The 24,626-nt window shown below is 42.1% G+C and overlaps 1 pseudogene; it reads left to right on the top strand.

The window, feature by feature from the left end:
- The first annotated feature begins 1,942 nt into the window (after nt 1–1,942).
- Nucleotides 1,943–16,965, top strand: LOC121434902 (annotated as a pseudogene).
- The last annotated feature ends 7,661 nt before the right edge of the window (nt 16,966–24,626 follow it).

Here is a 24,626-nt window from a genome sequence, read left to right as displayed (position 1 = left end):
CTGCTTTTTGTTGGGTGAAGTAATTTTGGGGGGTGTTCACAGTAACTTTTGGGGGGATCTTGGACCATCAAACAACATTAGTCTGGAAGGAACCCACAAGTTCTCATCCTTTGTGGAAACAAAGGAATCTCTTTTCCAAGACAACAAATCTTTAGACCCAAATTTTGAAGTCAAGATAACTTTAAAATATATATGTTGGTTTAACTTAGCAGTCTATACAATGAAATATCTCTGTGTAGTTAGCTCATTCACAATAAAAAATTCAGAGAAAACACAATAAGATACATAATCAAGAATCGCTTTGTATATTTTATCTTTATGTGGCTTATTTTTCTTTACTCCTATTATCTATAACTCTGAATTTTATGATGTGGGAGTGTCATATATCAATCTGTTGATTTCATTGGTTAAGCAATAAAGAAACTGCTTGGCCCTGATAGGTTAAAACATAGGTGGGAGGAGTAAACAGAACAGAATGCTGGGAGGAAGAGGAAGTGAGCTCAGAGACGCTATGCTTCCCCTCTCTGGGCCAGATGCCAGGAAGCAAGCTGCCAGGTCAGACATGTTGAATCTTTCCCGGTAAGACTGATGTTACACAGATTATTAGAGATGGGTTGATCGGGATATGAGAATTAGCCTGTAAGGGCTAGAGTTAATGGGTCAAGCAGTGTTTAAATGAATACAGTTTGTGTGTTGTTATTTTGGGGCATAAGCAAGCCAGGCGGCCGGGGTGCTGGGGACGCAGCCCCACCACTCTTATTACAACAATTTTATCTCCTCAAAGACATTTTGTAACAATTCATTTTCTTTTATAACTGAATATATTCTTTTTCTTCTCCCTCCCAAAGCTATATATATTTATCCAACACTGTGATCCATTTAGAGTTCATTTTCATCTGAATTTGTCTTTATTGTGTATCTGTACTCCTTTTCTGACCAGGACAGCTTCTTAAAATGCAAAGTGGTGTGGCTAGGCCTAAGGCTGCTTTGCCTTTTGGCTCCACCTAATCCAAATGGCAGAGGTCTGTTCACTGAATCTCGGACTATTGGGAGGGAGCCACACTCAGTGCCTCAACTCTGGTAACCAGTTGCCCCATGTTGCCACCAAATAACTTGCAGCACACTACTCAAAAACCCTATTCAAGTGCTTGGCCTCCTGAAAGGGCCAGAGTTCATGCTGACAGCACACACCAGGGAGCCTGCATTTTGAAACCACACTTGTTTTTGCTACTGCCAAATCAAGAAAACTTCTTTTATTCTTTTTCTTATTTATTTATTTAATATTTTTTTTATTGAGAAAAGGAAAAAAAAACAAGTTTCTGCCTCCTCCCAGCCTCCCATTTCCCTCCCCCTCCTCCCACCCTTCTTCCCCTCCTCCCACCCTTCTCCCCCTCCCCTTACTCCTCTCCCCCTCCCTCTCAAGTCCAAAGAACAGTCAGGGTTCCCTGCCCTGTGGTAAGTCCAAGGTCTTCCCCCCTCTGTCCATATCTAGGAAGGTGAACATCCAAACTGGCTAGGCTCCCACAAAGCCAGCACATTAAGTAGAATCAAAACCCAGTGCCATTGTCCTTGGCTTCTCATCAGTCCTCATTGTTCGCCATGTTCAGAGAGTCCGGTTTTATCCCATGCTTTTTCAGTCACAGTCCAGCTGGCCTTGGTGAGCTCCCAATAGATCAGCTCCACTGTCTCAGTGGGTGGGTGCACCCCTCGTGGTCCCAACTTCTTTGCTCATGTTCTCCTTCCTTCTGCTCCTCATTGGGACCATGGGAGCTCAGTCCAGTGCTCCAGTGTGGGTCTCTGTCTCTATCTCCATCCATCACCAGATGAAGGTTCTAAAGGAAGGTTGGATAGGGGAACACGGAAGCACAATTCTTAGTTAAGGGAGCCACCTTAGGGTTGGCAAGAGACTTGAACCTAGAGTGGCTCCCAGGAGCCCACGGCGATGCCCCCAGTTAGTTCCTTGGGCAGCTGAGGATAGGGAACCTGAAATGACCCTATCCTATAGCAATACTGACAAATATCTTGCATATCACCAAAGAAAACTTCTTTTAAAGGAACCATGGTGCTCCTGCTCACCACCAACAAACAGAGCCCATCAAAAAAAAAATGCCAGCTACCAAGAAGCCATTCTTATCTCTTTTCCTTTGTGTCTAGAATTCATTTTCAAGCTTCTTGGGTTTTACAAGGATGTAATCAGCCCCACATTGGCACACCAGTGTGTTGTTGGAGGCTGCTTGTTCATTTTCAGACTGCCCAGACTTGAAATAATCACACTAAACTATATTATTTGCAATACTGTTTGGCCAATAGCTTAAGTGTATTTTTTGTTAAATCTTAAATTAACCCATTTCTATTAATCTCAGAATCACCACGGTGACGTGGCTTGCTAGCAAGATTCTGGTGTGTCTGTTTCCTGGGGACATCTCAATGTCTTTTTTTTTTTTTTTTTTTTTTTTTTGCTCCAACTACTCTCTGTATATAGCTCTTCAAGCCTGGCTTTACACTGTTAAGCTATCAACAGAAAACATCTTCTGTATTAATCAATGACAATAAAACATATTAACAGCATACAGAGGGGAATCCCATATTAGATGTCCTCTTCTGCCATGGTATTTCTTTCTACTGGCTTCCATTTTTCCTCATTTCCTTTCTTCATCTCTCTCTCTCTCTCTCTCTCTCTCTCTCTCTCTCTCTGTGTGTGTGTGTGTGTGTGTTTGTGTGTGTGGGTTGTGGTGATAGTAGTAGTAGTAGTAGTATAAGTATTTAGGTGATCTTGTGTGTGATTGGCTAAAGGAGACTACTCTGTTTCTGATCAGTCTCTAAATTGAATCTGGGTTTCTAACTCTCCTGGGTGCTTTTACTGTTTTGTCTACCTAGCTGACCAGCGAGCTATTTGGATCCTTTGTATGTGCCTAGAGATGTATGATGGTCTGTGACCCTCCACTAACAACACAGTCTTCTAATGAACTGGAGCTCAAGAGATTGGAGGAAAGTCTTCAGTTCCTATGGAGGCAGAGGGAAATGCCCATGCAGGAAAAGGACTTGGCAGAAAAGCTACAGCATCACTTTGAATTCTCCCAGCTGAGGTAGGAACCCAGGGTTGGGGAGGAAGTAGAGCCCAGTGGGTCCCTTTTACCTGGGATCTCTGTCTTTTATTGTCTTCTGCTCACATGTATGGTTTCCAATTGAACCAGGGAAAAATACCTAAGAGAATTGTCCTGGTCCAATCAACAAGAAATTCTGTCCAGAAAACAGTACATTTGATACTCAGTGTGTCTCCGGAATTGAGTCTCCCTTCCTCCCTTCTCAACTCTCTATGTTCTGAGCAGAAGTTTCTTGAACTGGCAGTGATCTGCCTGCTTCAGCTCCAAAGTAATGGGATTGAAATGTGTGTAGCACCACACCTGGCTGAAATAACACTTTTATTTAGGAACATCCCTTGTGGAGAAGAGAATCCCACCTTTGAACTTTGTTTTCTGCAATATTACCCATTTCCTGTGCAAACTATTCTCTGAATAGAATAGGTTAAGAACTCTCCAGGATGACACAGGCAGATGCCTCAGCTGCAGATAAGATCAGAACCTTCTCAGAGTATGCTGTTACCAATTCCCAAAGAGAACCAGGACTCAGGTTCCCAGCTATAACCCCAAGGAAATCACAAGTTTCTGCTTGGTCCCAGATCCCTGGCAGGGCCAGGGTACTCAGGCACACATCTCAGGAAATTCTGCTCTAGCATGAGAGACTCTATCCTGCATGTTGTTCATGTTCAATTGTTTCCTGGACATGAGAACTCAGCTAACCTCATGACCTTGTTCAGCTTCCTACATGAAAGGCTTTATTATGGCTATCAATAAAGTGATGTAGTTGATCAGTAACTCATCATCAATAACAGTTGTATTGCTCATATACTCTTGGACATGGTATTAATATCCTGTTGCTATTTACAAAATGATTTTTCTGAACATTAGGAGAATGTCCTATTCATTCAAGTAGAAAGACCATTATGCAGTGCTGTTTAAAATACGACATGTTTAGGACTGAAAAAAAATCTAGGCCTAGCTACTATGTGATCCTTTTCCTTTGAGGATAAAAAGAATGTTATCAGTCCAAAGATCAATGTTGATTGTCCAGGCCACATAATGTAGTGGAAGATGGTAGCTAGACAGTTGAAATGCCATGTCTCTTCACCTGTGTTCTAATTGCTTTCATCTCCTGTAGTAAGAGGAGCACAGGCTGTGTCCCATTGCCTGGCTAGCTTAACCCCCAAAATGACCACACTGAAATTGTATTAATTAAATTACTGCCTGACCCATTATGTCTAGCCTCTTATTGGCTGTCACATCTTGATCTAACCCATTTCTATTAATCTGTGTTCACCATGAGGTCATGGCTTACCTGGAAAGATTCAGCATGTCTGACTTTGATGCTCCATGGCAGCTCTCCCTCCCTGCCGTCTTTCTCCCAGCATTCAGTTCTGTTTTGCCTGCCTATCTAAGTGCTGCCCTATCAACAGGCCAAGGCAGTTTCTTTATTCAACCAGTGAAAGTAACACATAGACAGAAGAACCTCCTACACCATTTCCCCTTTCTCTGTTTAAACAAAAAAGAAAGGCTTTCTTTTTAACATAGTAAAATTACATATAACAGAACAGTTATCAAGCAAGAATCACAATAACAATATTTAGATCTATTTTATCTTTTATCATAACAAAGGAAAATGATAACTATAGCTATCTATCTATTCTTCAACTCCATCAAAGACTCCAGAAGGATTTAATATTACCTAAGTAAACAATAAGTAAGCAACTTCCAAAACTCTGGAAATAACAGAGACATCTCGCTGCTTGGACTGTCACCCAAAGATTTTCTTTACCACGGAACATCCATCTTCAGCCTTTAGGCCCATAGTATCCAGCAGACTTTTCCATGAAGCAGGAAATTTCAAAGACAGTTCAGTCACTTTCTTTTGTATCCTGCAGAATGTCTTGTAGACTCTTTCATGAAGCAGGAACCCCGAAGGACCATCTCAACTTTAGGCAAGTTCAACAATCCTCTCTCTTTATTGGTTCTTCATGTCCAGTTTACACAATGGTTTAGGCAAGAGCAGTTTCTTGCCCAAATCGCTAGCAAACTCCATAAGGAGCCTCTTTGATGCCCATCTTCCTCAGGAAGTAGCTTGGTGCTGCCAGGAGCAGATGTGTCTTATTGTCATGAAAAGCCCTAAGTTGGGCGCTTTGTTTGCGACCTGCCCACCAGCACGGAGGCCTGATCTCTAGGCGCCAGGAGACCCAGCGTTGGGGTGAGTTTCTGACCCTGCGGCGCCAGCCTGGGAAGGGGAGTTCAGAGCTTCCTTGGCCCCCTATCCTTCTTGAGCTCTCGGCAGGGCCCCCACTCCCTGCATACCTCCTCTTTCTTCCTAGCCCACCCAGCTTCCATCCAGAACCCTCCCCAATTTGCCCCACTGCCCTCTTTCTGCACATAACATCACGAAGCCCTGGGCACTGGGTCCGAATCATCGGGGCACCCAAGCAGGCGGGAGTTCCTTTGTTTCTTTGGCCTGCCTGCACCAAGCAGGTTAGGTGCTTTGTTTGCGACCTGCCCACCAGCACGGAGGCCTGATCTCTAGGCGCCAGGAGACCCAGCGTTGGGGTGAGTTTCTGACCCTGCGGCGCCAGCCCGGGAAGGGGAATTCAGAGCTTCCTTGGCCCCCTATCCTTCTTGAGCTCTCGGCAGGGCCCCCACTCCCTGCATACCTCCTCTTTCTTCCTAGCCCACCCAGCTTCCATCCAGAACCCTCCCCAATTTGCCCCACCGCCCTCTTTCTGCACATAACATCACCCAGCCCAGCCTGTCTGGGCACTGGGTCCGAAACCTCAGGGCACCCAAGCAGGCGGGCGTTCCTTTGTTTCTTTGGCCTGCCTGCACCAAGCAGGGTAGGCGCTTTGTTTGCCACCTGCCCATCAGCACGGAGGCCTGATCTCTCTGCGACAGGAGACCCAGCCTTGGGGAGACCCAGCATTGGGGAGAGACAACGTTGGGGAGATCCAGCATTGGGTAGGCAAGGAGACCTGATCCGGTAAAGAAGATCCATAAGGGAGCATTTGGAAGAAGAGATGGGTAGACGCCAAGGCAAGAATTCGCCCAACAAGCTGAAAAGCAACATGAAGCCACCAGAAACCAGCGACCTCACAACGGGAGGACATGAACACCTTAATCAAGAAGAAGTAGAAAAGGTTGACTTCATGAAAGTGATGGACGCCCTTAAACAGCATGTAAAAAATGCCCTTATAGAAATGGATGAGAAATATAACAGAAAGTTTGAAGAACTGAATAAATCAGTGAATGATACCCTAGAAAACCAAGGAAAAACAATCAAACAGATAATGGAAACGGTGCAAGACGTGAAAACTGAAATGGAGGCAAAGAAGAAAACACAAACAGAGGGCCGGCTGGACATGGAAAATTTAAGTAAACAAACAGAGTCTACAGAAACAAGCATAACCAACAGAATACAAGAGATAGAAGAAAGAATCTCAGATTCTGAAGATACCATAGAGAAAATAAACACTCTGATCAAAGAAAACAGCAAGTCCAACAAACTCTCATCACAAAATATTCAGGAAATATGGGACACAATAAAAAGACCAAACCAAAGAATAATAGGAGTAGAAGAAGGAGAAGAAGTGCAGCTCAATGGTCCAGAAAATATATTTAATAAAATTATAGAAGAAAACTTTCCCAACCTAAAGAAAGATATACCTATGAAGGTTCAAGAAGCATACAGAACACCGAATAGGCTGGATCAAAAAAGAACATCCCCTCGCCATATAATTATCAAAACACAAAGCATACAGAATAAGGAAAGAATATTAAGAGCTGCAAAGGAAAAAGGCCAAATTACTTATAAAGGTAAACCTATCAGACTTACACCTGACTTCTCCATGGAAACCATGAAAGCCAGAAGGTCCTGGATAGATGTACTTCAGAAACTAAGAGACCATGGATGCAAGCCCAGATTACTATACCCAGCCAAGCTTTCGTTCACTATAAATGGAGAAAATAAAATTTTCCAGGATAAAAACAAATTTAAACAATATGCAGCCACAAATCCAGCCTTACAGAAAGTAATAGAAGGAAAATCACTAACCAAGGAGTCCAACAATGACCAATGAAAATAAAGAAACAACATACTTAAACTTATGGGACACTATGAAAGCAGTGCTCAGAGGAAAGTTCATCGCACTAAGTGCCCACTTAAAGAAAACAGAGAAAGCACATATTGAAGACTTAACAGCCCACCTGATAGCTCTAGAAAAAAAAGAAGCAGACTCACCTAGGAGGAGTAGAAGACTGGAAATAATCAAACTGAGGGCTGAAATCAACAAAATAGAAACACAGAAAACAATCCAAAGAATCAATGAAACAAAAAGCTGGTTCCTGGAGAAAATCAACAAGATTGATAAACCCCTATCCAAACTAATCAAACGGCAGAGAGAGAATACACAAATTAATAAGATCAGAAATGAAAAGGGGGACATAACCACAGACACAGAGGAAATTCAGAGAATCATCAGATCATATTACAAAAGCCTGTATAACACAAAACTGGAAAATGTAAAAGAAATGGACACTTTTTTAGATAAATACCATATACCAAAGTTACACCAGGACCAGGTGAACAATCTAAACAGACCTGTTGGTCGCGAAGAATTAGAAGCTGTTATCAAAAACCTCCCTACCAAAAAAAGCCCAGGACCAGATGGTTTCAATGCGGAATTCTACCAGAACTTCCAAGAAGAGCTAATACCCATACTCCTTAATGTATTTCACAATATAGAAACAGAAGGGTCATTACCTAATTCCTTTTATGAAGGTACAGTTACTCTGATACCAAAACCACACAAAGACTCAACCAGGAAAGAGAATTACAGGCCAATCTCACTCATGAACATCGACGCAAAAATCCTCAACAAAATACTGGCAAACCGAATCCAAGAACACATGAGGAAAATTATCCATTATGATCAAGTAGGCTTCATTCCTGAGATGCAGGGCTGGTTCAACATACGAAAATCTATCAATGTAATCCAGCATATAAATAAACTGAAAGAAAATAACCATATGATCATCTCATTAGATGCTGAAAAAGCATTCGACAAAATTCAACATCCATTTATGTTAAAAGTCTTGGAGAGATTAGGGATACAAGGGTCATACCTAAATATAATAAAAGCTATATACAGCAAGCCGACAGCTAACATCAAATTAAACGGAGAGAAACTCAAAGCCATCCCGCTTAACTCAGGAACACGACAAGGATGTCCACTCTCTCCATACCTCTTCAATATAGTACTTGAAGTTCTAGCAATAGCAATAAGACAACATAATGGGATCAAGGGGATTCGAATTGGAAAGGAAGAAGTTAAACTTTCGTTATTCGCAGATGATATGATAGTGTACATAAGCGACCCCCAAAACTCCACCAAAGAACTTTTACAGCTGATAAACAGCTTTCGTAATGTGGCAGGATACAAGATCAACTCCAAAAAATCAGTCGCCCTCTTATACACAAAGGATAGGGAAGCAGAGAGGGAAATCAGAGAAGCTTCACCATTCACGATAGCCACAAACAGCATTAAATATCTTGGGGTAAATCTAACCAAGGAAGTGAAAGATCTATTTGACAAGAACTTTAAGGCATTGAAGAAAGAAATTGAAGAGGATACCAAAAAATGGATGGATCTACCTTGCTCTTGGATTGGGAGGATCAACATAGTAAAAATGGAAATTCTACCTAAGGCAATTTATAGATTCAATGCAATCCCCATCAAGATCCCATCAAAATTCTTCACAGATCTGGAGAGGACAATAATCAACTTTATATGGAAAAACAAAAAACCCAGGATAGCCAAAACAATCCTATACAATAAAGGATCTTCTGGAGGCATTACCATCCCTGACTTCAAACTCTATTACAGAGCTACAGTAATGAAAACAGTGTGGTACTGGCATAAAAACAGAGAAGTCGACCAATGGAATCGTATAGAAGACCCGGATTTTAACCCACAAACCTATGAACATCTCATTTTTGATAAAGGAGCTAAAAGTATACAATGGAAGAAAGAAAGCATCTTCAACAAATGGTGCTGGCACAACTGGATGTCAACCTGTAGAAGAATGAAAATAGACTCACATCTTTCACCGTGCACAAAACTCAAGTCCAAATGGATTAAAGACCTCAATATCAGCCCGAACACACTGAAAAGGATAGAAGAGAAAGTGGGAAATACCCTACAACAGATGGGCACAGGAGATCGCTTCCTATGTATAACCCCAGAAGCACAGACATTAAGAGCAACATTGAATAAATGGGACCTACTAAAACTGAGAAGATTCTGTAAAGCAAAGGACACTGTCACTAAGACACAAAGGCAACCTACTCACTGGGAGAAGATCTTCACCAACCCCTCAACAGACAAAGGTCTGATCTCCATAATATATAGAGAACTCAAGAAACTAGACTTTAAAATGCTAATTAACCCAATTAAAAAATGGGGCACTGAACTGAACAGAGAATTCTCAACAGAAGAAGTTCAAATGGCCAAAAGACACTTAAGGTCGTGCTCAACTTCCTTAGCAATCAGGGAAATGCAAATCAAAACAACTTTGAGACATCATCTTACACCTGTCAGAATGGCTAAAGTCAAAAACACCAACGATAACCTTTGCTGGAGAGGTTGTGGAGGAAGGGGTACCCTCATCCATTGCTGGTGGGAATGCAATCTTGTGCAACCACTATGGAAGTCAGTGTTTCGCTTTCTTAGGAAATTCGGGATCAACCTACACCTGGACCCAGCAATACCACTCTTGGGAATATACCCAAGAGATGCCCTATCATATGACAAAAGCATTTGTTCAACTATGTTCATAGCAGTATTATTTGTAATAGCCAGAACCTGGAAACAACCTAGATGCCCTTCAATGGAAGAATGGATGAAGAAAGTATGGAACATATACACGCTAGAGTACTACGCTGCGGTAAAAAACAATGACTTCTCGAATTTTGCATGTAAATGGATGGAAATAGAAAACACTATCCTGAGTGAGGTATCCCAGACCCAAAAAGATGAACATGGGATGTACTCACTCATAATTGGTTTCTAACCATAAATAAGGGTCACCGAGTCTACAATAGGTGAATCTAAAGAAGCTAAGTAAGAAGGGGAACCCAAGGAAAAACATATAGTTATCCTCTTGGCTAAGGGAAGTAAACAAAATTGCTGGGGAGAAAATTGGGATCTTGGGGTGGGGTGGGTTGGGGGTAAGGGGAGATGGGGAGAGAAAAGTTAGAAGGGAAGGAGGTCGGGCCTTGGGAAAGCAGGAGGATTGGGATAAAGGAAGGTTGGACAGGGGAGCACGGAACCACAATTCTTAGTTAAGGGAACCACTTTAGGGTTGGCAAGAGACCTGACCCTAGAGGGGCTCCCAGGTGCCCAAGCTGATGTCCCCAGTTAGTTCCTTGGGCAGTTGAGAATAGGGAACCTGAAATGACCCTATCCTTGAGCAATACTGACGAATATCTTGCATATCATCATAGAACCTTCATCTGGTGATGGATGGAGACAGAGACAGAGACCCACACTGGAGCACTGGACTGAGCTCCCAAAGTCCCAATGAGGAGCAGAAGGAGGCAGAACACGAGCAAAGAAGTCGGGACCACGAGGCGTGCACCCACCCACTGAGACAGTGGAGCTGATCTATTGAGAGCTCACCAAGACTGGCTGGACTGTGACTGAAAAAGCATGGGATAAAACTGGACTCTCTGAACATGGTGAACAATGAGGGCTGATGAGACGCCAAGGACAATGGCACGGGGGTTTGATCCTACGTAATGTGATGGCTTTGTGGGAGCCTAGCCAGTTTGGATGTTCACCTTCCTAGATATGGACGGAGGTGGGAGGTCCTAGGTCTTACCACAGGGCAGAAAACCCTGACTGCTCTTTGGACTGGAGTGGGAGGGGGAAAGGAGTGGGGGGAGGGGGAGAAGGGTGGGAGGAGGGGGCGTAGGGGGGGAGGAGGGGGAGGAAAATGGGAGGCTGGGAGGAGGTGGAAACTTGTTTTTTTTTCTCCTTTTCTCAATAAAAAAACAAAACAAAAAAAAGATTATGTATTTATACAGAATATAATCTGGATGTATCTAAAGAACCTGATTAGTCTTAATATAAATATGACAAACATAGATGACTATTGATCTACAATTCTTAATACCTATCCAACTTAAAGACTAAGACAATGAACACTGTGCAAATATTGAGGACAGTGACCTCCAAATGTAAACAATGGATAAGTATCTTGATCAGAGGTAGGAATGTACACTGCAATTTGGCAAATATATATATATATATATATATACATACATACATAAAAATGTTTTAAATAGAGGTAGAAGCATGCATGCATACAATACTCAATATAATTTAACTTTGTATCCAGTGTAATTGTCTATAAACAATAACTCACAAACACCAATCTATTATCCCATCATCTAATTTTCCTTTTTTTCCCCAGAAAGAGCCTTGAGCCTATAAAATTCCTCCCCCAATCCTCAACCGTATAGCAACTATAATCAACCCCTATATGATGTCCCTAATTATGAGAACAAACTCTGCTGGGAGAGGGGACATCGTCCTCTAGAATTACTTCCAGCTGTCATGAGGGTGACATTTTTTTCTAGGGGATCCTGTGAAAGTAAAGTGATGATTAAATTTCAAGATCAATGTCTTTTAAAATTGCAGATGGTCTCTGAGTATTTTGTGGAGGTCTGTCCAGAATGTTGTAAAAGATGTGCACCATATCAGCTAACCAAGTTGGAACAGTCTTGTGCAGCTTGTACCCGAAACAGGTCTTGTAGTAGCACTATCAGTATCATGACGTCATATCAACCAGGTGGAGTTGTTATGGGGCCCCATCTTCTTCCTGGAAACTTCAAATATCACTACAAGAAAACCTCATTGTTCATTGTGGAAAACTTAAACATTATTTATATAAACATGTACCTATATATTCAATGAAATGTATGATAGATATGAAGAAAAACAAAGATGTTTTCTAAATTCATTTTTCTTTCTGTCCCATCTCATGACTCTTGACATGAGACAGAAACTCCAGAAACTCTGGGTTTTGCTCTTAACAACAGGCTTGGAATTAGAGAGGGACTGAGCCAGAGTCAAACTTTAAAACCAGCTCTATAAATTTAGAAATATAAACATATATCTCTGATTTTTATACTTACAGAACCTATTCAGTTTTCTTGATGATCCCTATTGAGTAGTTATTTTTCCATCTGCCAGTATTCAAATATCCAGGGTCCCTTGAATTTTTTGAAGATGACTTTTTTCCTGCGGAGATAAGAACAGAACCCTGCCCCCATCCTATCTGATTTTCTTACTACCTGTATGATTATCATCATTGTGGATGAGGTGTCATTTCTCCTTTCCAAGAGGTTTCTCCTCTTCAAACTGAACCTTTATTAATTTTGATGGCATTCACAATTTTTCTTCTCCCGTTGAAACAAGAGCAAACCCCCTTTGTCAATGTAGAACATCTCCTGGCTTCCATTAAGAGGTAAGCACATCTTTGAAATAAACGGGTTGATTTAGTTCACCAGATTTTTCCATTATCCAATGTCTTTCTGCTGCTGTTATCCCTTTCGATTTGATCTTTCTATAACTGCTTGACCTGTAGGAATGTGAGGTCTACCTGTAACATGCCTACTATTATAATAAGCAAAATCCATTTAATTTTCCTAGAGACATAAGCTGGACCATTATCTGTTTTTATTTGTGCAGATATACCCATGATGGCCATGACTTGTAATAAATGAGTGATTACTGAACCAGCTTTTTCTGAGCTTAAAGGAGTATCCCACTGAAAACTTGAATAAGTGTCAATCGTGTGGTGTACATATTTTAATTTGCCAAATTCCACAAAGTGGAACACATCCATCTGCCAGATTTCATTCCTTTGAGTACCCTTTGGATTAGTCCCTTCAGGTAGTGGTGTTTGGTTATAGAAAGAGCAAGTAGGGCATTCCTTTATAATCTCCTTAGCTTGTTGCCATGTAATTGAAAACTCTTTCCTTAAACCTTTGCTATTGAAGTGATGTTTTTTTTTTATGAAATCAATAATTGATCAATTTCTGCATTCCCTTGTGCTAGAGGACCAGGCAGACCCATATGGGATCAGATGTGTGTTATGTACATAGGACAAAGCCTATTCCTAATTATGTCTTGTACCTGGATAAACAATGTAGTCAATTCTGTATCATCTGGTATAAATTCAGTGGTATCAATATGCAAGATAACTCTTTCTGTATATTGTGAATCAGTAACTATATTAAGAGGCTCTTTAAAATCCCTTAACACCATAAGAATGGCATATAATTCTGCCTTCTGGACAGAATTAGAAGGGCTTTGTTTCACCTTACTCAATTTGTCTGATTTGTAACCTGCCTTCCCTGATTTATTTGCATCAGTATAAAATGTACAGGCTCCAGTTATTGGAGCATCATGTACAATTCGAGGAAGAATCCAAGAAGTTCTCTTTATAAGGTTAAGTCTATCTTTTTTGGGATAGTTGCTATTAATTTCTCCCAGAAAATTAGCACAAGCCCTTTTCCATGGTCCATTGTCTTCCCAGAAACTTTCTATTTCATCAGTAGTGAAAGGCACTGTAATTTCTGCTGGGTCTATACCTACTAGTTGACAAAGTCTCAGTTTACCTTTTGTAATTAATTCAGAGTCCTTTTCTACATAAGTTTTAAAGTTTTACTTGGTTTGTGTGGTAAATATATCCATATTCTAAAATAATATCGTCCCTCTTCATTAAAATTCCCATAGGAGAAATTATGGGAGGCAATATGACGAGAATACAACTAAGATTTGGATTCACCATATGCACATGTGCCTTTTGTAATTTTTCCTCAACCATTGTCAGTTCCTTTACTTCTTCAGCTGTTAATTCTCTGGGACTATTCAAATCTTTGTTACCCTCTAAGGTTTTGTTTAAATGAATTATTAGATCAGGTGTTATCCCAACAGTCAGTCATAGACTGGAAATATCTCCTAATAATCTTTGAAAGTAATCAAGAGTCTGTAACTAGTCTCTCCTAATTTGTTCCTTTTGTGTTCTAATTTTCTGTAAACCTATTCTGTAACCTGTGTAATTAACAGAATATCCTCTTTGAATCTTTTCAGGAGAAATTTCTAATTCCCGTTTAGGCAAAACTATCTTTACTTCCTCAAACATTCTTTCTAAAGTATCTATGTTTGAATCAGATAACAAAATGTTGTCCATGTAATGGTAAATTATAGACTTAGGGAATTGCTTACGTATTATTTCTAATGGCTGACCTACAAAGTATTGACACAGGCTGGGGCTATTGAGCATTTCCTGTGGTAGGATAGTCCACTGGTATCTCCTAGTAGGCTGAGAATTATTATAAGTAGGCACTGTGAAGGCAATTTTTTCTCTATCCTTTTCTTGTAAAGGTATAGTGAAGAAGCAATCCTTCAAATCAATAACTGTAAGAGGCCATCCTTTGGGTACCAGAGAAGGCAGAGGAATTCCAGACTGTAGAGGACCCATAGGTTGAATTACCTTGTTGACAGCCCTTAGATCTGTCACCATTGTCCATTTACCAGATTTTTTTTTACAGAAAACACAGGAGAATTCCAAGGGCTAATTGACTCCACAATATGTTGAGCATCTAATTGCTCCTGTACCAATTGTTCTAAAGCCTGCAATTTATCTTAAGCTAGAATCCATTGCTTAGCTTATATTGGCTTTTCGGTAAGCCATTTTAAAGGTAGGGCTGTTGGTACCTCTAAAGGTTTGTTTGTTAGTTGCTTTATGTTTTTATACAGCCTGAATGGCTGGTGACCTTTGTGCACAAGACCTTATTACATTCTTCCCAGCATTATGAGTTCCTGGGACTGCAGGAATGTTAATCTGGTATTCCATTGCTGTAGCAGGTCACAGCCCCATAAATTTATTACAATATCAGCTACATATGGCCTTAGCTTTCCTCTTTGACCTTCTGGCCCAATACAGTTTACCCATCTCTTGCTTTGTTTAACTCAAGATATGGTTTCAGTTCCTAGTAATTGGACATTTGCCTCTTGAAGAGGCCAATTTGTATTCCAAATTCTGGAGTGAAGATACTAACCTCCACTCTTGTGTCTATTAAGCGAGCAATCACAATTCCATTTATACGGACTCACAGCTTTGGTCTCTGATCATTTATAGAAGTTTGCCAAAATATACGCTCCTTATTTCCTATTTGAATTTCTGACGTATCCTCCAAATTTGAGCCATCATTTAGAACCTTGCACAGAAGGTTCTAGAGTTTTTAATTTTCATGCGACATGTCCTCCACGTTTACTGGGACCAACTGGGCCACTTTTTTCTTGGTTCCAGCTAGAAGCCCCTCAAGGAGTTTCCCAACGTTGTCGTGTTTCCTTGTCTGTCTGTTGTTGATCTGCATTCATTGGTCCATTGTCATCCTTTACCACACCTCCTACATATACCTGAAGGCCAAGGTTTCCTATTTCTTTCATTCCCAGATGAAGTGTTATTCCTAGAAATTACTTGCCTGCAATCCCTTTTCAGGTGTCCTAATTTATTACAATTAAAACATTTGGCATTAGGAGTTCAATCCAACAAAACCTCTGCTGTCTGTGAACAAATCTACCAGTACTCCAACTTCACCAGGGCCCCGTACTCACTCAACACCTTCCATACCGGTGCTGACAGCAGGCCAGAGTGGGCTCTACAGTCCCCAGTACATCTCATATATACCTCAGATCCACATGGGACCAGCTGTGCAGGCACCTCAGATGTATCCATATCCTGTTTCCAATTCGGTGCCTGGGCAGCAGGGCAAGTACCGGGGTGCAAAAGGCTCACTTCCCCCCCAGCGCTCAGACCAACACCAGCCAGCCTCAGCCCCTCTGATGATGCAGGCTGCTGCTGCTGCTGCTGGCCCACCCCTAGTGGCTGCCACACCTTATTCCTCCTACATCCCCTACAACCCACAGCAGTTCCCAGGCCAGCCTGCCATGATGCAGCCCATGGCACACTACCCTTCACAGCCGGTCTTTGCCCCTATGCTTCAAAGTAACCCACGAATGTTGACATCTGGAAGCCACACCCAGGCCATTGTGTCCTCCTTCACTTTTCAGTACCCCTCTACAGAGCAGCCTACCCCCTAAGCCCTCTATGCCACTGTTCACCAATCCTATCCACACCATGCCACACAGCTCCATGGTCATCAGCCACAGCCGGCTACCACACCTACTGGGAGCCAGCCACAATCCCAGCATGCGGCCCCCAGTCCTGTTCAGCACCAGGCGGGGCAGGCCCCACACTTGGGCAGTGGACAGCCACAGCAGAATCTGTACCATTCAGGGGCCCTAACAGGCACACCTCCTTCTCTACCACCGGGACCTTCTGCCCAGTCCCCTCAGAGCAGCTTTCCCCAGCCAGCTGCTGTGTATGCCATCCATCCCCACCAGCAGCTGCCCCATGGCTTCACCAACATGGCCCATGTTAGCCAGGCCCATGTCCAAACTGTGGTCACAGCAGCCCCGTCCCCACACCCTGGGGCACCCCTACCTGCCCCAGGTGATGCTGCTGCACCCCCCCCCAGGGCCATGGCCCCCCCCAAGGCGCAGTGCCCCCAAGTGGGGTGCCTGCACTCTCAGCTTCCACACCCTCACCCTACCCCTACATCGGACACCCCCAAGTATGTAGGGTGGGCAGAAGCCACAGTCGCCGCCGCCAGGGGCTTGCTCCTGGCTCTGTCCTTTGCTTCCCTCTGTCCTCGCTCAGTTGTGATCCAGCAGCCCCCCTCCCCACTGCCTCCCCAGCTCTCAGTGACCCCAACTGTCTCCTGACTTAGCCGAGTTCTATCTCATTCCTTCCAGCAGCTCCCCCCCACCCCCCCACCCCCCCCTCCCGGGGAACTGAAGATTGTCCTGGCCGCGACCTGAGACCTCCATGAGTGGAGGGAAGAGTGATCTATGTCTCTTCCCCCAGCAGCTCGGACCAGTCCTAGCCCTGCCCCCAATCCCTTTCCCTTAGGGAGCTGGGGAATTCCTGCCAAGCACCTTGAATGGGAGGGGTCCTTGAAGTGGGCAGGGCTGGGGTCCAGCGGGGGTGGGGGAGGTTCCTACTCTGCCCCTGCTGGGTCCCACCCAGTCTTGTCCTCCCATCCTCTCATCTGTTCCCCTGCTAGAGACAGATCTTTTATTTTCTATTATTTATAACCTCAGACTTGGGCCCCCTGTTCTACCCCATTGACTTGAGTGTCCTGTGTGAGAGACCGACAGACAGATGCCTCAAGGACTTTTACTTTTTATTACATAAAAAATTAAAAAAAACAATAAAAAAAATAAAATTTAAACTAACAAAAAAAAAAACATTTGGCATGTTGATGTCTCTCATCATTTTGGAAATCACTTGGCCTACCCAAGATTCATCTTTGTAGTTAAAGGTCTGAAAATTCATGGTATGCTGGATCCATTCATCCATAGGTGCTGATCTAGACCCTAAAGGCCCAATTATCTTTTTTCAGTCTAAGTTTGCATTTTCAAAAATCAGCGATTCAAGAAATAGTCATCTAGCTTCTGGGTCTGTTACTCCTATGTTCAGAGCCTTAATTAATCTTTGCAAAAAGTCAGTATAGGGTTCTCCCTGTCCCTGCCTAACCCTGGTATATGACTCTAGATTTTTTTCTAGTTCAGGTATTCTTTCTCTGGCATTCAAGGCTGCTTTGAGGCATAGGGACAATAATTTCAAATCTCTTAATCATTGTCTCATGTATGTCCTGAATGTCCCGACCTGCAAAGGTTTCTAGTAATTTCCCTATGGTATTCATTTTCTGGTCCCCATTCTGCACCTGTGATTCCAAGGTCTTAATGTTTCCTTTCAAAGATAACATCTCCTCCTTGAACACTCCCTGGATATCATGTAAGTTGCGATCCTGGAGGTCTATTCTGTCTGTTACCTTATCAAAACTCTGTGATTACTTCTGAAAGTCAAATTCAACAGCCTGGACACTTTCAGATAAGTTCCTAGTACCCTTAGGTATGGAGTCAATTTTGCCTATCATTTTATTAATCCTATCAATTAATATCATATACTTCCATAATGACATAATATGGAGAAGAAAACTGAAATTTAATAACCAGTAAATTGAGGTACCTCCAAGGTCATAGAGGCCTCATGGGATTTCAGCAAAAACCATGGCTAGAGGCCCATTAAAAATGAAACCTGCTATTCGGTAGCAGATTACACTATTTCCAAATCTTGACCAGAATCAATGGAATGGTTTCAGGATAGATCCTGTGGTACTGGAGAGGTTATATTTACACAGAGGAAGAAAACCACAGAGTCCAGGCACAAAAACAAAAATCCAGGGAGCTTCCAGAGGCTTATAAACAGCAAGGCTCACCCCAGGTGCCTGCCCTGCTGTGATCTGATACATGGGGTCATGACACAGCCTCTGTGAGAATGGCTGACTGCCCACCCAGTGTTGATATGCTGTTCTGCTGGGACAAAGGGTCACAGTGCAAATGCAAAAGCTGTGGTGGGGATTTCAAACAGCGCTTTCTGCTGGATGTGGCAATGGCTTTCACTCTGACTTGAACTGCCCAAGTGCTGCACTTAAAACCTGCTCAGAAAAGATCAAACCAGGCAGGCAGAGACTGTCCTGGTCTGTGGATCTTAGGAGGTGTGGGTTTTTTAACTGCTGACTCCACACACAGGCTGGGGCTTAGGGAGGGCTCGTGCCAAACTGGCAGCAGGCATCTGAGCAGGGGGATGGGGTATGGAAAGGTGAGGGGGTGGATCTAAAACCAAATATTGAGCACCAGATAAAGCGTGAAACAATCCCACACCTGTTTGGACTTATTATTAAAAGGGTTATTTATTTGATGGGAAAAACTTACAAAACACTGTCCTACATGACAGCCAGGAAAGGAGTCTAGTCACCGGAACTGGAGTCCAGAGAGAGAGCAGAGGGCTGCTGCTGCTTTATAAAGAGAAAGAGACCATGCCCCAGTGGGCTGATAACTCAAAGGCCTGAAGGTGTGGAAGGAGCTCCTGTAGCACTGAAGGTCTTTCAAACATTTGAAGAATACCTGTCTAACTGAAATAATAGCTCTATATATCTAGAAAACCTAACATGACTACAAGCTTGACTATTATAGATGCTTATCTATTAAACATTTTTCTTAATTATATATTATATTTTTAAATGAGCTGTACAAAACAATACCTTAATCAAGAGCATATCTATATCTATATCTATATATCTATATATCTATATCTATCTATCTATCTATCTATCTATCTATCTATCTATATCAGAATTGATCTTAAATTTGGGCATAGTTCTCTCCAAACTGCTTCTTGCTTTTTGTAGGACAATGTAAGTTATAGGGATGTTCACGACAACATTTCAGGGGATTTTGGTTCACCAAACAACATTAGTTTGGAAGAAATCCATAAGTTCTCATCTGTGGAACCAAAAAAAGAATCTTTTTTCCAAAGTAACATATTCTTAGATCCATGTTTTGTAATCAAGAGAACTTTAAGTTATATATGTTGGCTTAGCTTAGCAGCCCATACAATGAAGTGTCTCTCTGTCCTTAGCTCCTTAACAGTGAAAAAATTCAAAGAAATCACAATAATATACATAATTTAGACTGTGTATATTCTATCTTTATATGGATTTTATTTTCTTTACTCATTTAATCTATGACTGCTTGTACTCTGTTTCTTTAAATAATTTTTAAAGACCATTTACTTTTTTTTATAACTCTCTATACTGTTTTTCTTCTCTCTCCCAAGCCTACTTATAGTTTTTAAACACACAATATCTCACGTATAAGTCTGTTATGTCTGACTCTATCCTTACTGCATATCATTATTCCTTTTCTGATCAGGACGGCTTCTTAAAATGCTAAGCTGCAATGGGACTAGGGTTAAGGCTGCTCTGCCTTTTGGCTCTGTGTAGTCTGACAACTTGGAGGAGGTCTGTACATTGCCTCTGAGAGCCGTACTATCCAGATCCAGGGTCAGGTCATAGCAGGTCTGTGTAGTCATTAAACAAGTTGTAGCACTCTGCTCACAAACCCCGTTTAAATGCTCCATGAACGTACCTCCAGAAAGTGTCAAATATCATGCTGGCAGCAGGGCCCAAGAAGCTGCTGTTTAAAAACCATATGGCTTTTTTCGCCTACCACTGAATCAGGAAAACTTGTCTTAAAGGAGCTGCAACACTCTGCCACACTGGGAAAAAATTTACAACTAAACTTTGGGGTTTTTATGTGTATCTAGAGTTCCTTTTCAAGTTTTTTTAGGTTTTACATGAATATAGTCAACCACATTGAAGCACCAATTTGTTGTAAGGAAGCTGCTTTTTTGTTCCTGGCTGCTCAGATCTGAAACAATCACGCAAAAACTGTATTAATTTAATCACTTCTTAACCCATTAGCTCTAATTTCTAATTGGTTAACTCTTACATCTTAAATTAACCCATTTCTAGTAATCTGTGTATTGCCACGTGGCTGTGCCTTACTGGGTCAAGTTATGTCTTGCTCCAGAAGACTACGTGACTTCTGACTCTGCCTCCTTTCTCCCAGCATTCAGTTTAATTTTCCCCACCTTGCTCTATTCTACTCTGTCACAGTCTCAAGACAGTTTCTTTAATAGCACATTAAATATTCACAGCATACAAAGGGGAATCCCACATCACTCATCCACTTTGTTTCTATACTCTACTCCATCCTCTACCAGGCCCTGTTCCACATTACCCACTCTTGTTTTTTTTTTAAATTTATTTATTTATTAAAGATTTCTGTCTCTTCCCTGCCACCGCCTCCCATTTCCCTCCCCCTCCCCCAATTAAGTCCCCCCCCCCCAGCCCGAAAAGCAATCAGGGTTCCCTGTCCTGTGGGAAGTCCAAGGAACCCCCACCTCCATCCAGGTCTAGTAAGTTGAGCATCCAAACTGCCTAGGCTCCCACAAAGCCAGTACGTGCAGTAGTACCCACTCTTGTTTTAAAGCCTTGAGCTGGATTCCCATTCACAGAGAGACAACCTGATGAGGGAATTAATATGAGAGCTCTAGAGTCAGCAGAGCAAACCTGACTTTACTTTTGTCTCTGCATCCAATGCTGAGTGTAAGACCTGAGCAGACAGCTCAGTTGACTGGCCTGTGCTTCTCCAGACATTCCACACCCAGCTGGTGCCAATTTATGCAGGGGAGAAAGGAAATGTGTTTGAAGAGAGTTAAAGTAAGGGAGAGACTCTGCCCAGCAGTGAATTGCAGGCATCCAGGTAAAACTTTCCAGAGGCAGGGGACTGGGAGACTCAGTTTGCAAGCTGACCTAAAAGAATTATTCCATGGCTGATCACAAGAGGAGTGAGGGAAAAGCTGGCCAAGTCCCTGCTCTGCACCTGGCCCCCAGAGCATCTCTGTCAGGCTAGGATTTATGGGATCATTGGGTTTACATTCAAACAGGCCTCATTCTTACAATTTGTTTGCCTTGTGGGAAATGGAATGAGGCTAGCTAAAGGGATGATTCTAAGTAGGAGGTGGCATAAACCTTGGTAAAAGGTGCTACTAGTGAGGATTGGGCATCTGATGGGTGGAAACAATCTCTTGAGGTTCAGAGAAAAGCCTCAAGGGTAGAAACTTTGGAGTCTGACAGTTCAAGTTCAAGTTGCTTTAATTTGTTTGTTCAGTTGTGTTTTAAATCAGGATATCTCCATGTATCCATGGCTGTCTTGGAACTTGCTTGTAGATCAGGTTGGGATAAAACACAGAGCTCTGCCTTCCTCTGCCTCCCTAGTTCTGGGAGTAAGGTATGTACAATCACCACCCTGCCAAATTCAAGGACATGACTTATGACAAGATGTTAACGTCTCTGAGACTGTTTCTTCATTGAAAGAAAACTAAGAAACAAAGACAATTCAACTGTTGTGTTATTCACCCCTAAGTGGGCCTAGACTCAGTAGAGAATAAATTTTAAATAGTACCCTCCTCACTCAAATTAACTTAGCTACTATGGGGTGCCTGTAATCTTTGCATTTGGGAGATTAAGGCAAGAGAATCTCAAGTAGAAGTTTAGACCCAACTTGATAGAGAGACCCTGTCTCAAAACCACACCAAAAATACAAAGAATTACTAGTATTGAGGGGTAAGGTGGGAGTAGATTTCTTGTACTTTTTTTTGGAGGAAGATAACAAAACCCAGCTATAGCTCCTTACTCTAAAACTATACTTACCATAAGAAACAGATGATGTGGGATTCTGCTCTGTATGCTGTGAATGTGTTTTATTGTCATTGATTAAAAAGGAAGCTGATTAACAACTTTACCTAACAGAGTAATGCTAGGTAACAACTCCAAACAGAGATATAAAGAGAAAGTAGGCAGAGTCAAGTAGAAGCCATGTACCAGAGGAGAAAGATGCCCAGAACTTTACTGATAAACCATGAGCCTTGTGGTTAAATATAAATTAATAGAAATGGATTACTTTAACATGTAAATTAGAAATACACTTAAGCTATCAGCCAAACAGTATTGCAAATAATGCAGTTTCTGTGTGATTATTTTGGTCCTGGGTGGCAAGGAAATAAACAACCAGCCTCCGCCAACAGACAGACCTGGTTCTATCATCTCACCCCATTTACCCAGGGTGTGAGGAAGGGCAGGGCCATGATATCTGTGGGTGCACGTGTATATGTATTTATCAAACTATGTGTGCATGCTCGTGTGTGTACATGTGTGTGTGTGTGAGAGAGAGAGACAGAGAGACTTAGTTCTGCTATCCATGGTCAGCATGATGTCTGGGGTTCTCTATCCAGTCCTAAAACAGAATAAAGTGACCAATCCTTATCAATTAAGTTGTCCAGTTGTTGAAGGAGCTGCGGGTTGCATTTTTGCCACCAGCTACCAGCTGCCTGGCTAGCTTATGCCCCGAAATAACAACACAAAACCTGTATTCATTTAAACACTGCCCGGCCCATTAGCTCTAGCTTCTTACTGGCTAATTCTTACATCTTGATTACCCATTTCTATTAATGTGTGTAGCACCCCAAGGTGCACTTACCAGGAAGATTCTAGCCTATGTCCATCCTGGGTCGGAGCTTCATCGCATCTGCCCCTGAGAGCAGAGCTATCGAGTCTGAGCTCACTTCCTCTTCCTCCCAGCATTCTGTTCTGTTTACTCCACCCACCTATGTTCTAACCTATCAGGGCCAAGCAGTTTCTTTATTAATTAACCAATGACCTTCCTCCATCATCCAGTTATTCATCCTCACCTCTCACCAACTGCCCCATCCACTCCTTTCTCTGTAGCTTCCCACCAGATGTGTGCTTTCTCACCTCTGGCTGTTTGCAGGTACTGCCTCTGTCTTTCTGGCTTACTTCGTCTTCACTGTTCTCCACCTTAGAGCCTATAGTGCTGGCCCAAGTCTGACATATAAGCCTTCTGTGTGCTCCAGCAGTTCCCTGTACTACAAGTACATAGAATATGACCAATGTGGACATGCTGTCCATCTGATTTGGGAGGGTTATATCATATGGTTGCTGAATAGTAGATCTTTTCATGAGTCTACTGCTTGTCCTAATACATGGTTGTTGACTAGATAACAATGGAAAACTATCCAGCATTTAGGTAGATGATGACAAAGTCTGGGTGCAAACATAAGCATATTGCATTCTTCTCGTTTTGTAATGTGGGGGTACTTACATGATTTTATTCTCTACTATGAGTGGTGCTCTCAATCTGCCCTACTGGCTTATGCTCACCTATTTCTAAAGCTTTTGAGATGGAGCATATTACTCTTGCTTTTCTGTCTAGGTTCTGCTCAAGTACATCCTTGTTCCTTGTAAGCTCCTCCTTTAAGATCAGTATGCTGACATTCACAATCTATGTCAGGAAGAATGAAAAACCTATAGAAATTTTAAAGAAAAACATTTTCTGAATGCTGACAAAAATTTACTAAAGTGTTTGCATATTTAAGAGTTTTCTATTAAAATGCATTAATTAGAAATCATTCATTTAAAACTCTTGATGGCATCAGTAGCTTTTTGGTGGATTTTTAAGGTGGCAACCAGTCCTTCTGTCCAAGTGCTACCCCCTTAAATATTATTCATATCACTAAATATTTTGGTAGAGAGAAAAAAGTTGATTAATGGTTTACCTGCATTTTTCTCCTCTGTAATAATTTTATGCTGATCCCTCACCTACCCTCCATTAACTTCTCATAGTTCCTCATAGAGGGATGAGTCTTTATGAGCCTTTCTCAATGAATGATGGAGTGGTGAAGCCCCAGTATTATATAGCTCTGCTTCAGGAAAACATGGCTGCATGGAATTCCTGAGTGCAGTCATTGTGTCCTCTCCTGAAGACCCAGTTTCCAGCAATTCTCCCCCAACTCTGACTTTTACACCCTTTCTTGCTTCCTCTTCTACAGTAACACCTGAGCCTTGGGTGCTGCTGTGGTGGTTAATTTTTGCCAGTTTGACACAAACCTAGACATAATGTGGGAAGA

Source organism: Microtus oregoni, unplaced genomic scaffold (genome assembly GCF_018167655.1).
Source record: "Microtus oregoni isolate MIOR12 unplaced genomic scaffold, Mior012 000045F_ref0000178, whole genome shotgun sequence".
Classification (NCBI taxonomy): domain Eukaryota; kingdom Metazoa; phylum Chordata; class Mammalia; order Rodentia; family Cricetidae; genus Microtus; species Microtus oregoni.
Note: the sequence above shows the minus strand (reverse complement) of the source record. Positions and strands in the feature narration are given on the sequence as shown.